Here is a 16,369-nt window from a genome sequence, read left to right as displayed (position 1 = left end):
GTGATGGATCCTGCATAATCAGCCCAGGGTATCTGTGATAATAGTCTTCCACCTTGGGAATTAATATGTGACTGATGCCATTGCAATGCACGCCCTTCCACATGAGCCGCCGCATAACGAACTTTGAATCTTTCAGGTGTTTCATCGATTTTGAAAAAATGTTCACATCGATATAGCCACCCTTCAACATCCGATCCATCGAATTTGGGGAATTCGACCTTTGAAAATCGGTTATTACTTCGGCTGCATCTAGTTTCATCAAATTCTTCCCGCTGATTGTTGTTAATCGTTTCGTTATGTCTAACTGTGTTAGGGTTACCCAATTGATCCAGTTTCTTCAAGATTGACTCCATTTGAGATTTCATCGTTTCCATTTCAGAAGTTTGTTTTTCCGTCGATGCCTTGATTCCGATCAATTCCGTTAGGTTTTGATCTGTTGATGTCTCTAATCGACTGAGGGAAGCTTCGTGTTCCTTAATTGCTCGCTCTAATTCTTGAGTACGAGTGTTCGCCATTGAATTTTATCTTCAATTACTTGATTTGTTGCTGTCGTGAAATTGATCGACACCGCCGTGGAACTGATCGTCGCAGCCGCTGAACTGATTGTTGCCGCCGTGAACTGACTGTTGCCGCCGTTTTCTTCAAAAGCTCCGATGAGGATCGGAAAAGCTTTGATACCAATTATAGCTTGAGATTAGAACAAAGAATCTTTAGGGAGAGAAAGGAATATTCGTCAAACAAGCTACCGATCTTATTAGTTAGAGCTGGTAATATAGTCGGTTAACGAACAGATCTCGCTAACTAACAGTTTACAACTAACTAACAGTTTACAAACTAGTCCCTGTCTTTTAACAACTAATACAAACTAGTCCCTGATCTATTTGACTATTGGTAATTCTAGTATGAAACTAATACAAATGTAACAATATATAACATATATATATATATATATATATATATATATATATATATATAGCTTTAATATTTTTAATGGGGTTTGTGGAGTTTTGTTGTTGTGGAAGAAAGTGAGGTTCTTGAGAAAAGTTTGGAATATGATGTGGTAAAGATGTGTGGTTTGTATGGGTTTTTTGTTATAGATGCTCTAAGTATGTCACTTTCTTTCTAGCCGCTAGCTAGTTTCTATTAGTAATAATATCCGCCATCCTTCAACTAGAGTGTAAGCGATAATCACATTAATGATGTTTCTCACAATTGCGGATGTTGGTACATGTGCCTCTATGAGAAAGAAAATACGAAGAGAGAGGTGGTAACAAAAGGATTGTGGTTGTAGGTGCTCTTAACACACTGTAATAGTGGACGTCATTTGTAAACTTTTACAAAAGGTTATAAAATCATTTAATTTCTATAAAAATTATAATAATATATAAAAAAAGCTATTATAATTGTAGAAACTCATTTTGTTTTCCAAAATAATAATAATAATAATAATAAAATAAAAATAATTGTTATTATTGTTATTACTCTTATTACTATAATGACATTAGACTGCTTTATACCCCAAGCGAGTCTGTGGGGTCCTAACTGGTATCACAATCCTGAGCAGGAACACCACGCTGCGTCCTGTGGCACCGAAAGAAAATCTCCATATGAGGAGTGAGCGTTGAGCAAGAGAACCCCTCCCCACCCTTTCGGTTTAATTTGTCGTTTTTCAAAACCGTAGTAGACAGTTTGTGCCATGAATTCTTGTTAAAACAAATCGAACATAATCGTGAACCCCCTAGAAGAAGCCCTATCGTTTTTTCTGTAAACACTCTCAATCTTAATTATTTATTCACCGTCCGAGTTTAGTATCGAAGTTTCACAATAACTTTATCACGAAGGAAGTATGTATGCCAGTAATTGAGTGTTTGAAAGGAATTTAGAGTGATCATTACATTGTTCTTGTTCTTGTTCTTGTTCTTGTGTGTAAGTATTTTATTCATTAAGTTTAACAAAATTATCATAGTATTTTTATATTTTTACTGTTATATAGTTATAATTTTAACAAAATCATCATATTGCATGGTAGTGTTGACGTGTAAACACTGATTCATCTGTTTGTTGATAAAAGGGAAAACATGCTGTAACTGGAAATGTACGTAGCAATAATATATCAGGGAAAAGGAAACCGGGTGATACCTTCCATGTGAGTAAGGATCAGATGTCTTATCGCCAGACTTAGACTTGGACTGCTTGACATAAATTACCTGAGTTGAGAGAAAGACTTAATTTCCTTCACAACTAAACATTAAGCTCTTTCATTTACCCACTAAACTTAATATTCACTTACGTCTTTTGTTTCGTCAATTATTTCAGATCTTTTGCCAGATTTTATTTCCCCCTCTAGCAAGCTTGATGTGAATCCCAAAGATTTATTACCAAGAGATGATTTGGACATCTCTTCAATCTTGTAAATATCCTCCTGTTTGTTTATCATAAACACCAAATCCCATATAATCAAAAACTCAAATTGTTACTAACTGAGTAGTCATAACTTTCCACCATTATGCATTATGCGCCATGTAACGCCCAGTCGAGTTATAACTTTACCCATAACACCACACACACACACACACACACACACAAAACACCACCCTTCAAAGTTAAAGTTATGTACATAACTTTGAACCCATACCCTCTACCCATAACATTGGGGGGGGGGGGTGTAAGGGAGAGTTATGGGCCATAACTTCACCCATAACTCTCCCACTACACATGGTCAAAATAATGTTAAAGTTAAGCCAGAATATAATGCTCAAGTTAATATTTTTAGTTAATCATGTATAAGATGGTAAACTGTCTCATTAAGTTGGTAACAGTAGAAAAGCAATGAAAACCCAGTTTGTAGCCTATTCATATTGTACCAACTACATGTAGGGTTTGAAGGCGTTTAGCCGGCTTTTATTTTGGGGCCAGTTTGGTTTCTAAATTGTGTTGCCCTAATTTTGTCATTATATATACCCTAGTCCCAGAATGAAACAAAAAAACCAAAACCGGGATGGGTCGAAACGGTCTGGGTCGTCGGCGGGCCGAGTCGGGTCGAACTGAATGGGAACTGACCCTGACGTCAAACCGAACACGAAGTGAAGCGGGGAGTCGAACCGAATGCGAACCGACCCGGGCCGTTGACCTGAACGTGACTGAACCGGAGCACTGCCCTAAAAGCGCTACGACCCGGAGTGCCTCCTGCATCAGGGAGCACGGGGTATTCTCGGTTTGGTTCCAAAGTGACGTTGGGTTAGGAAGACCGGTTATCCAAATGTGAAAGTCTCTCATGCGAATATTTAGTTGATTTTGGAGAGTGTTTACCCTCTGAATGAGTCGGGCCGATTGAAGTTGAAGATGAGTCAATGGCGGGGTTTTCCGTGGCAGTTTATGTGATGACCGAATTGGAGCTCTCGGGAGCTTCAATTGGCCTTTTAATTAACCACAAAAAAGGGCAACTACAACAAAGAGGATTGATAGAAGTCTAGCTTATTCTTGAGAATTGAGAACCGGAGTGATGTCTTATGCTAGAGATATCTAGAGTTACTGGATGACTAGGTTATTGTTTGCTTGGATGGCGGTCTAGAGTTTATCACAAGGCCTTCAAGTGGAAGATTGTTGGGTGTGAAGGACTTTGGGTCGGTTTTATTTAGGGGACAGTTTGGAGTCTAAATTGTGTTGCCCTGATTTTGTCACTATATATACCCTAGTCTTATAATTGGAATCTTGGTTCTATTTAAGCAAATCAGAAAATATAATTGCAGCCCATGAATGTCCCCTCGTGGGGGCCGAACCATGTTAAATTCTCATGTCGTATTTATATTATCGTTTTGTGTGCGTGCGTGTTGTCGCTTCCGCATCGCCACTTTTTGACTAATACTACATGTGTAGAATAACTTTCATGTAACAAATTGAAAAAGAGAAATATGACATATCAAACTTACCAACTGAGGACCATGGATGATACATCGAATAAATTTCAACTCGGTAAATGAAGGGTTCACCTTGTTCAACCGACCTGTCTTTCTCCATCCACTCACCTCTATAACATAAAAAGAAAGGATATCAAAAGAGTGTGTATATATATTTGCAGCTTAGATTAAAATACAAACACAGAGAAACTAGCTAGAAATAAAAGGACATACCAGCGTAGTCAACGGTATCACCAACTAAAGTCCTAAACCAATCAGGAGTCTGTCTACCAACCTCCATTAAATCAAAGAAATCACGCCGACAAAGATAGTGTGCTCCTGTGCTTAGTTTAAATCCAGACAAATCACATCCCAAAATTTTTCCCTGTTCCATGTTATTTTCCAAGGTTTCCTGATCAGAGTACACAAGGCTCACACCACATTCTTGTACCTTCAATCCATTCACCACAACAATTGATACATGAACTCTGTCTCCAGTTTTCAATGTGTTTCCAATTGGCCAATAGCTTAACCATGTACATACTTCACCGACTTTAGGTTTGCCAAAGACTATAGGGTTGTACATCAAATCAACAATACCATTGTCCGCACTGACTTTACAAAACCATGCCCAGTCATTACCAGACAATGCATACTTGAAAGTTACATCAATTCCTTTGAGTCTCTTATTTTCAGGACACGAAGGCACATCAAAGAACAAATAAGATGATTTTGATATATATTTAGGTACCAAGTTTGGATCCTTTATATCTGGCAGAGATGTGCTCATTATATCGAACTCGTACAACATCTGTACCATACAAACGAAGGGGTCAACCATTCTTTATAATTAATTAGTTATTAGATGGTAAATTAATGATGAATTTACGAGAGAAACAACGCACCTGTGTACGCTCACTTCTGCATACTGTGAGCGCATCATCACCAACAAGGTGCATCTCGTGTTTTTCATATTCTTTTAGCCATTTCATATGTCCCAAATTAGTTTCATTTAGTTCAGCTATTAGGAACAGTTTCATAAAGCCTTCAACTTCATTTAAATTTGTACAGCCATCATAGCCAAACTCTTGCAAAGTGAACCTATGTGACTTGAAAGTTATACTCTTTAGTACCTCACAGTAATATATATACAATTCAGCAAGTGTACTTGGAAGGCATAGAAGGCTTTTGAGTTTAGAGCAAAAACTCAGGTCAAGAACCCGAAGATTTTCAAGATGATCATAGGAAGGCAATGACTCAAATAGATTGTTGCCTAAATTCAAATACTGCAAATCTCGTTGAAAACTGAAACTCAAAGGAAACGAATCAGTACGTTCAAGATGGCATCCATTGAGGTATAAACGATGCAATGAAATTGGGAAAGAAAATGATTGTTGTTTTGTAACTTCCGCAGAAGTAGCAGCTGAACACATATCTATTTGTTCCCTGTTGAATAGGTTTTTACACCCTGTCATGTTCAATAATCCAAGACTTGATAGTTCTTCTATGGTTTTACAAACCTTAACCAAACTTGAACAATTCCAAAGAATTAAAGTGTCAAGATTAGGGATATTGTCAATGTTGCGGATCTCAATAAGGTTGGGTGAGTCTTTAAGATTTAGAATCTTCAAAGTCCAAATATGCTGTTGAAAAAGTAATATTAATTTTATAAAGATTAATAAGATAACAAGAAGCAACAAAAAGAGGATACTGGAGTCACTACCATATGGGGTTCAAATACTTTCAATTTGCTATAGCTCATATCTATAGCCACCAAGTTTCCCATGTATAAGTCGGACGGTATGGTTGTTGAATGGAATCCGTGCCAACATATCCATCTTAATTCATCAGAAACATTCTCATAGGATCCTTTAAGTTCTACAGAATTTAGCTTGAGCAATTTTAGTTTCTCCATGTCTTTAAAAGCAGTTGTTGTAAGTTCTGATGGCTGCAAATTTCGCATAAAAATATCTAGTAAGGTCTGATGCACGTGAACACGTTATGTATCCCTACAGTATGCACGCATAATGAAGAAGCAAATTATGTTGATGTTAAATATCATTTCATGTCCCACTTATTTAACCTTTTTAAATTGTAACAAATCCATAACATAGAGTAATAGTACTTGCAAAATTCCTTTTTAAGATGACAAAGTTCAGCAACTTTTCCATCTTCCTTTTATCTTATATCAAATATATACATAACAAGGTACAATATCAAAAACAAAAATCAATCAAAAAGTCAAAAGCCAAACTTAAGAGTTTTACTTATTCTAGCTCACCTTTAGTGCATGATCCTTTTCTAAGAATAGCGTTTGCATATCAAGTGCTAGACCTTCTATAGTTTCTGAACCCTAAAAAACAAATGAAACTACAGAAAGTTAGATTATATTGGAGGATATGTAACAATGAAAGTAGAAAACATAAAACAATATATGAAGCATCTTACTTTTCCTTTGCTCAATATCCTGTAGGAGTCTCTACTAAGCCAAACTCTACTACGCTTTGCAGGAAGTTTTGTTGATTCTTGACGGACAATGTTTTTCCCCATCTCCTGAAACAATCTGTGCATCGTAAGCTTTTTGTTAGAAGAAACTGAGAGAAGACCTTTGTCAATCAGGGTTTCGATCCCAGCCTTTGCTTCGTAATCAGGATTTAATATCTCTCCCACATAATCCATGTCTATGCCATTAAAGAAACAAGCGATATGCAAAAACAATTCTCTCTCAGTGTCATATGTCAATGACTGGTAGCGTCTTAAGAGTACATCTTGAAGTCGAGAATCAAAATCTGTTTCCCGTAACCTCATTTGACTTTCCAAATATTCGATGGAAATGCTCATGGGTAAAGATGAGCCCAAGTGCTCAAGAGCCATTGGATTTCCTTCACAGTAATTTATTGCACGTTGTACAACCGGCTCAAACCCCGCCATGGGCTTTTTAGATCTAAATGGATGATGACAAAAAAGCTCTAACGAGTCATCATCATTCAATAATTTCATGTCATACTTCTGACACTTCCAAGAAGATGATATAAACCATTTATCTGTGTAACTATAATCTTGCTTTTTGAATTAATTTTACCAGTTCCAAGTAAATTAACTAACTGTTTACTTTCAGTAACATCATCAAGAACAATGAGCGCCTCATTCTTTTCTAAGGCCAACTCAATCCTAGGCATTCCTCGGGAAACATGAGGTATTTTTCTGTTTTTCCCACATGAAATATCTTTTGAGAAGTTTTTCCTGTAGTTCAACTAAACCATTGTGTACTTCAAGAAAACTCACAGATTCAAATCTTCTCCAATTTGAATTGTATATATACTTGGCCAGTGTAGATTTGCCACTTCCATCCATACCATAAATTACTAAAAATGGAAGATTGTGTTGGTCTAGCCAGGAATTGATCTCCTTTTCATGACGGGCCATTCCTACAATATTTGGTGGAAGGCGGACTTCATTAAGATCTAACATATTGTAAACTGCATCAACAAATTTGTTCAAAAAGCTTGTTTCGTACCTGCAAGAAAACCGAATGAATAAGCCCGTTGGCATTTAAAGATTATTTAATTAAGTATATTACTGAAAAATTAGATGTTAACATACTAAAAAAATTATGTAAATCAAAGCGCTTATAGTTCTTTCGAGGGTGTGCTTTTTAAAGGGGTTTTCATACAGAAATGTGAGTAGAATTTTAACATTCACTTCAATAATTACTGAAATAGAATAAGAGGCAAAGAACCATACCCGGAAACTTCTTCACCACCCAAATCGGCAACCTCGCGTAGAGCGTTCTTCCACTTGTTTACGTTTTCAGCCGTCCACTTTGACGAAGAAAGGTTGACTTGTATGGAAAAATTTCCTCTTTATCCGTGGACTCCACGCCATAGAAAATAGGTAGAACAAAATGATCACCCTTGCTCTTTCTCTCCAGGATGAGCACAAGCTCATCAAGGCATCATGTTGAAGTTGCATAATTCTTCGACTAGCTTTCCTGATCAATCATTTAGTGTACCTAATCAAAACATCAAAGGAAAGTTTGGTATAGGGTAATAGAATGAGCGATAAAATAGAATGGACGAGGTAATAGAATGGATCATTAGATATTTGGTTACCATGTATGAATGACTTGAATTATTAGTTTTTATTTTTTAGTAAACTAGAAAACGCGAGAATAAAATAAAAATTGTAGTGAGTGACGGTGGGATGGTGGTGATGGGGCGGCGAGCAGTAATGGTGGTGGTGGGTGGTAGGAGCAATTGTTGGTGGTGGCTGGTGGTGGTGTTAGTGGGCGGCGGTTTGCGGCTGGTGATGGTGGTGATGGCTGGGAGCGATGGTCGGTGGTGGTGGCGGCGACGGAGGCGGGTGTTGGTGGTGGCGGGCGGCGGAGGGCAATGGGTAGTAGTGGTGGCGGTGAGAGTGAAATGGTAGTAGTGGTGGATGTGATGTAGTGTGAAAGAGAGATAAAATGGGAAAAAAACAAGATGGGTGGATGAAATGAATTTGTCGTGTTTACAGGGAATAGACATGGTAATGGGTGATTTCATTGCATTGACCAACCATATACATTTTTTTTTCATTCCATCATAATGATCCATTCCATTCCGACTCTCATTCATGCATACAAAACGCTACCCAATAGTTTTATTCTTTGAATTTTTCTTATCAGATTTTATATTTTAATAATTCCTAAAAAAATATTTTTAGTTGAAATAATAGATGTAAATTATAAAAATGGTTCGTAAAGTATATACTAGACGAGCGTCCGCGCGATGCAGCGGGAAATAAGACTTTGGTAATCACGTAAGAGATTTTTGGTGTTCATCGTTCCGTTTGAAACCGTGGATTAAGAATTGTTATTCTAAACTCAGTTTAGTATCGAAATACAAATGAAACTGAAACCTAACCATTTTTAATGGTTAGTTTTTGTTGGGTTTTAATTTTCAACGGTTTGGTTTCAGTTTTTGATGACAAAAACTGGCTTGGCTCACGGCTTAGTTTAAAACCATTAAAACCGGACCGTAAACGTCCATACGTAAAATATTATTTTTTTAACAGAAAACAAACTATGACAATATCATACTCAAATTAAAAAGAATTAAATGCTCGTTTTTATGGTGCAATCTTTTTAAAAATATATTAAAGTATGAAAAAGTTATGACCGTTTAAAAATCGTGAGGGAATATGAGTTAAAAGTGAAATTATAAATAATATATAGTTAAAAAATGGAGAATCAAAGTTGTAACTACTCTTTAAATTTTCAAAAGTTGATTAAAGTTGAGGGGGCAATGTTGTAAATAATTTCAAGAAGAATGAAAGATACGTGAAATTTAGTTGTTAAATGACTACTTTACTCCTATGTAAGGTTGCACTATGTGTTTGAAAATTTGTAAATTACTTAAAATTAAGTGTCTTAATTTGTCAATTAATAATGCATTATATATAGTATATAGATAATGTTGTGGAAATGATACCTTCATAAGAATAAACTGAACACATAAGTTAAAAATTACCATTAGCTTTCCTAATCAATCATTCAATCTACCTAATCATAACACTAATAATTTTATTTGTTGAATTTTTCAAATAAGATTTTATATTTATTAATAATTTAAAAAAATTATTTTTTAGTTGTAATAATAGATGTAAATTATAAAAATGGTCTGTAAAGTATATATAATGTTACGGATATGATCCCTTCATATGAATAAACTAAACACCGAATACATAAATTAAAAATTACCACCAACTTTCCTAATCAATCATCAATGTACTTAATCATAATACCAATTTTTATTTGTTGAATTTTTCGTATCAGATTTTATATTTATTAGTAATTTCTAAAAACTATTCTTCAGTTGTAGAAATAGATGTGAGTTGTAAAAATGGTCCCTAGATTATATATAATGTTACGGAAATGATCCATTCATATTAATAAACTAAACACAATATACATAAATTAGATATTACCACTAGCTTTCCTACTCAATCATTCAGTTTACTTAATCATAACACCAATAGTTTATTTGTTGAATTTTTCATATGAGATTTTTATATTTACTAATAACTAGTTATTAGTACCCGCGTGTTGCGCTAGGTTTTGAGGAGGGTATTTGTCAGTTTTTCAGCTCATGCTATTAATACACATGTTTCTACAAATGAACCGACAACGAAACTAAATCAGGCGAATTGCGGCAGATCAACTACACGAACATTAAAGCAATTGAAATTTATGCAACTTACAAAAGATGAGTTGTCATAGGTTTATGTCATTGGTGTCATAGTTACCAAAGATTGGGCTGCGGGGATCAATTAACTTCACAATTACAAAAAAATAGCATTGCTTTTTCTAATTGCTTTTTCTAATTGCTATTTACCATAAAATATGCATTATCCAATAATAAAAGAGGAATGCATTCTTGCATTCCATTTCTTGTGTAACCTGTATGTCATGATTGACTTGTGATTGACTTTTCTTGTACGTTTTTTATGCCTGTATTTCGAACAAAACTTTACAATATAAGAGAAAAGAAAATTTTTTGTACCAAAAGTAATAGCAAATTTACAATATAACAAATGCAGAGTTTTGGGTCAATATAGGTAATCGATAATGGTTTAAAAGGACGCTGACATAAAATACAAATAGGAAAAAGAAACCTATTAGTTTCCATTTTTTCTTTTTCATTACAACTCGAGTGTCATTTTTAATCAATCTAAACCACCCGACATGAACTCGATTACTGAGTCTGACACAAACTCACACGAAACATGAGTACATAACGCCTGAATTACCCCAACTCCATAAGTGAACCGACCTGAAGCCAATAAAAACTCGATTAAGCAAAACACCACATACCCGAACCCGATTAAACACACAAAACTTATTTGATTCTTCAAATCCAGTCATCACAGTAGTTCTCATGCTTTTTGAGAACGCAAGACAGCTAATTCGTAATCGATTACGTTTAAAAACTACATAATTGCAAAAAGGCGTATCCAAATTTCATAATAGATTATAAACTTATAATATTATACATAATTCCATTATTTATATAGTATTTATTTTCCAGTTAAATAGTTCCAATTTATATAATATTTATTTAATTAAATAATTTCATTATCCGAATAGTTCGGAACACTAAAAAATCGATCGGAACGCTAAAAAATCGATTGAAACGCTAAATAATCGATCCAATTGCCGAATTTTACATCACCAGAAACACGATTTCATTACCGTGTTGATCGATTAAAATTCTGAATTGGATCGACGTACCAATGAATTGGTATGCAATTTCATGAGCGTTCGGTACGCTATCGTATTGCGTTTCGGCACACTCCGTTCCAATAGACCAATACTCAATTCGCACCTCATGGTGCGTATTTGGTAACTGTGGGCAAAACGTAATGGAAGGAACTTGCTGCAGTTTTGGTTCCTTGCGCATTGCGCCGGGGTTGAGCTAACAAAAAATAGACACGTGACTATAAATAAAATGCTCAGTTATGACATACATATATAGCATATATTGGCATGTCATGAGCTGTAGTACTATCATGCCGTCGCCAATTGCAACTGTAAATTCGTTTATGTTGACAGTGGCTCAGGTCCAGCATACGACTGCAAACAGATTGCCACGCCATAAACTGGAATATCATCACAAACAAAGATCGTACACAACTCGCTAATTAAACAATAGTTGGGGCAACCATGAGAAATATAAGCTACAATTAACAAAGCAAACTCTTGTGTCTGATTTTTTATGGAGACCGCTAGCCACATATAACATAAGTTTAACAAAGAGGTAGTGCCACACATTCTTATGTCCGGGGAGGCTCAGATATTACTCGTAAAGGTTGGAGCTACATTAATTATCATAATTAATGCCTCACCAAGATACAACAAAGTGGCAAACATAGGTGTTCGTGTCAAGGCTGTATACAATAGAAATTCAGATTTCCATATGATTACAGTCTATCAAAACGAACATGAAATTAGGCATAAATACAAAAGAGGATTCCAAAAAAGGGCACCGCATAGCATCATAGCCCCTGAAATTTAAAAACCACAACCGACTTTATGTAACATTGATACGATAAGCTCAATGCTCAGTCACAAATCATTGCATCACAGGCACAACTTATCTTTTTCAAATGTAGTTTGCACCTTTCAGTTTGTTTGTTGTACCATCTGAACCGAACATGGCTCTCGTAAACAACCACAATCAACCAATCCAAAGGTCAAACTTGAAAGTCAATGCAAAACAAAGTCCAACCAAAGACCCGATATCGAACAAAAAAAACATTAAACAACACAACTATCATCCATACCTTCAACAATATTAGACGGCCAACAAGAACAACAAATTCGAAGGCAACAATGGCCATTAGGCGTAAGGTAATGACATCAACAACACCTAACGACCACAGGTCCAAAATCACACTTTGACAAACTCTTAACTACACCACAGATCCATAATTAATATAAAAAACAGAAATTCACAGTCTCACCGTCTTACCTCTTTCACCGATACCGGCGCCACCCAAAATGGAACCCGGTCGTAATCGGAGGACAACACCACTCTCTTACTCCTGCCATAACCAAGATGATGATGTCGGTGACTCTGTGGTGGATGAACACACAAATGCAAGATCATCTGGGCCTTCTGATCATTTGATAGAAAGAGAGAAAACGTCATCATAACAGGTGTAAAGCAACATCACACGTGTAGAGATAACAAACAAAGGAGTAGTATACAATTGAATAAGCACGTAGTACAGCACTTAAAGCCGAGAAAAGTTCAAAATTAATATATATATATATAAATTTCTAAAAAATATATATTTAGTTGTAATAATAGATATAAATTATAAAAAAATGATCTGTAAAGCATATATAATGTTGTGGAAATGATACCTTCATAAGAATAAGCTGAACACATAAGTTAAAAGTTACCATTAGCTTTCCTAATTAAGCAGTCAATGTACCTAATCATAACACCATTACACCAATAATTTTATTTGTTGAATTTTTCATAATCAGATTTTATATTTATTAATAATTTATAAAAGTAATTTGTTTAGTTATAATAATAAATGTAAATTATAGAAATGGTCTGTAAAGTATATATAATGTTATGGAAAAATCACTTCATATGAATTAACTGAACACCGAATAGATTTATTAAAAATTACCATTAGCTTTCCTAATTAAGCAGTCAATGTACCTAATCATAACACCATTACACCAATAATTTTATTTGTTGAATTTTTCATAATCAAATTTTATATTTATTAATAATTTATAAAAGTAATTTGTTTAGTTGTAATAATAAATGTAAATTATAGAAATGGTCCGTAAAGTATATATAATGTTATGGAAAAATCACTTCATATGAATTAACTAACACCGAATAGATTTATTAAAAATTACCACCAGCTTTCCTAATCAATCATCAATGTACCTAATCATAATCCAATAGCTTTATTTGTTGAATCTTTCGCATCTTATTTTGTATTTATTTATAGTTTCTAACAACTGTTTTTTAGTGGTAGTAATAGATGTGATGTGAATTGTAAAAATGATCCCTAGATTATATATAATGTTACGGAAAAGATCCCTTCATATTAATAAACTAAGAACAGTATACATAAATTAAAAATTACCACTAGCTTTCCTAATCAATCATTCAGTGTACCTAATCATAACACCAATAGTTTTATTTGTTGAATTTTTCATATAATATTTTATATTTATTAATAAGTTCTAAAAAATATTTTTTAGTTGTAATAATAGATGTAAATTATAAAAATGGTCCGTAAAGTATATATAATGTTACAAAAATGATCCCTTCAATTAAATAAACTAAACACCGAATAAAAAAATTAAAAATTACCACCAGCTTCCCTAATCAATCATCAATATACCTAATCATAATATCAATAGTTTAATTTGTTGAAATTTTCTTAGGAGACTTTTTATATTTTAATAATTTCTAAAAATTATGCAAGAGAGTTGGCCTGTTAACTTCGGTGATATCCTCACACTACTAGATAAGAATATTGTTTCCAACATAAATTTCAATTTTTTACAAACATTATTTCCTACACGTTTTCAACGAAATTCCTACGAGAAATGGAAACCATAAATTTGCAACATGAACATGATTCTAAGAAGATAGCGACAAAATACAATTATGTTGGAAATGCGTAGCAACTATTCCAACAAAAAATTTGTTACACGATTTCATTTAGCATTTTCGTTAGAAATGCGTAGAAAAAAACGAATTAAATAAATAATAATTTTGTCGGAAATGCGTAGGAAGTATAGTTAATTACAAAGTTTTATTTAATATATTACGTTATATTATTATGTTTTTTATTAATGTTTATTTTTTACTGTTTTTTATATGAAAGTTATTAAAAATAATATACATTTATTATTAATTAAATATATAATAGATTTCGTCATAAATGCATAGGTTTCCAACGCCGTTTTATTTATGTTTAGTTTTTACTATAATAACTACGGTTTAACACCCACGCGATGCGCTGGGTTGGTGAAAAAGAAATTACAGCCGTAAATGTTTCCGGGTATGTGACAAAGAAAAAGAAATAGATTGATTCTAAATTCGAACAAGTTTTATTTGATTTTCTTTCTGTTCGATTGAAAGAAAAAGAGAATAATTGCAACCGTGTCTTACAACAGGGAAGTGAAATATGATATAGGCCTTAAAGCATAAGCTTGCAAACTTGTACAACAATTAAAGCGTGGTGCACAACTTAAAAAGCCAACCTCCTCCTAATTTTGTAAGTATATAAATGTGTCACCTCTGCCTTCATACTTGGATAACTAGCAATCACCACACTTCAAGATTCACACACCTAAATTAGGGTTTTGTTACAACAACATGGTTCAAAAATGAAATTTAATTAGATTTTAGTCACCATGTGTCTACTATTACTAAATAAGAATCAGTGGGTTGTGTTTACAGTTGTCTTTTAGCTTTATCCAACATGACCCATTTACTTTTCCTCTGAAATTTGTTAAATTTGAATGCCAAGTTTTTGGATTTAGCTTCACGGGATGAATCTTTAACCACAATATGAGGTGGGGTTTTGTTGCAGACTTCAAGTTAATACAAATAAGAACAAGACTATCAATCTCATCTCCTCCTTTGAAAAAATATTTCCTTAAGGGGTGTTTGGCCTAGCTTTTATTTTTTAGCTTATGTTTATATTTTAAAGTAACTAATCACCATTTGAAGACAAATAAGTAATTTACTCCCTTAAACAAATAAGCTTCTTCAAATTAGCATATATAAGCTTATAAACATAAGCTAAAAAGCCTAACCCAAATACCAAGTTAAGCTAATTTTATAAAGAAAAGCTAAAAAAACTATAAGTTTTGCTAAAAAAGCTAGGCCAAACACTCCCTAAATGCCTCTTGGGAGACATAATTCAAAAGTCACATTTTACAAAGAGTTAAGAATTTGGACGTACCCGATAGAAAACATTAAAATACCGTCTGGAAAAACTGGTTTTGATCAGAATATTTAAAAAATATGGATAACTCCCTCATCTTTTTAAAGTATTTGACCGGATTTGACAACATCTTTACACATGACATATTTTAATTTATCTAGTCCAAATTTTTGGGTTTATTTTGGGAATATTGATGATTAGCGAGTCATTTTTTATTTTCTCTCTCTTTAAAAGGTTCATTTTAAAAAAAATTTCCCCATTTCTTTTCCATTTTTTGGGATTCGAACACGATATCTTTGATTAACAAATTGTCTTTGCCACTGCATCATGAATCACCCGCGGTTAAGTTTTGTAGTTTTGTTTAAAATTTTTGTTTGATATTTTTTCATCTATATTATGTTTTTTAAATAATAATATTTATATTATATTCTATTTATTTTGTAAAGAAATATTTTTTTAACAACCAACGAATAAAGCCCGTCTAACTAGGTAACCCACTAGCAAAATGCAGCCCATGCGCCCACGATCGCATACAACGCTAGGTAGCCCAACCCGTCATTTCCTTTTCGATGGAAAACCCACTACCTAAAGACACACAACGATGAAATCCGGCCAGGATCAGATTCAAACTTGAGACGTTAAGCTAAAGCTCATTTACATTTTGTAAAACTGATCTGACTTTCCCTAGTTATTTCAAAAAAGATGATTTCATTATCTTTTGAAATAGGTATATTTGATTTTAATAATCCAAAGTTTGTCTCATTGGCTAGCGCTAAGCTAAACTTTAAAAATGTACAACAACAATCACAAGTTTCAATCTATTGGTCGCCGTGAGCTTTTAATTAACAAGATTAGATTTTTTTTATGACGAATAGTGATGTGGATTACTTATATGTTAGTAAATTATTTTGAAGTTAAAATAAAATGTTCAAACAAAAAAAAGAAGCGAACAACTTTTTTAACAAAAATAAATGAACCGAACTACCTTTTTAACAAAA

The 16,369-nt window shown here is 33.8% G+C and overlaps 1 pseudogene; it reads right to left on the bottom strand.

The window, feature by feature from the left end:
• Positions 1-2,275: 2,275 nt before the first annotated feature.
• Positions 2,276-8,462, bottom strand: LOC143550183 (disease resistance protein RUN1-like; annotated as a pseudogene).
• Between the last annotated feature and the right edge of the window lie 7,907 nt (positions 8,463-16,369).

The sequence above is a fragment of the Bidens hawaiensis genome, unplaced genomic scaffold (assembly GCF_021521415.1).
Source record: "Bidens hawaiensis isolate Kalapana, Puna unplaced genomic scaffold, B.hawaiensis_p1.1 tig00015932_1, whole genome shotgun sequence".
NCBI lineage: Eukaryota > Viridiplantae > Streptophyta > Magnoliopsida > Asterales > Asteraceae > Bidens > Bidens hawaiensis.
Note: the sequence above shows the minus strand (reverse complement) of the source record. Positions and strands in the feature narration are given on the sequence as shown.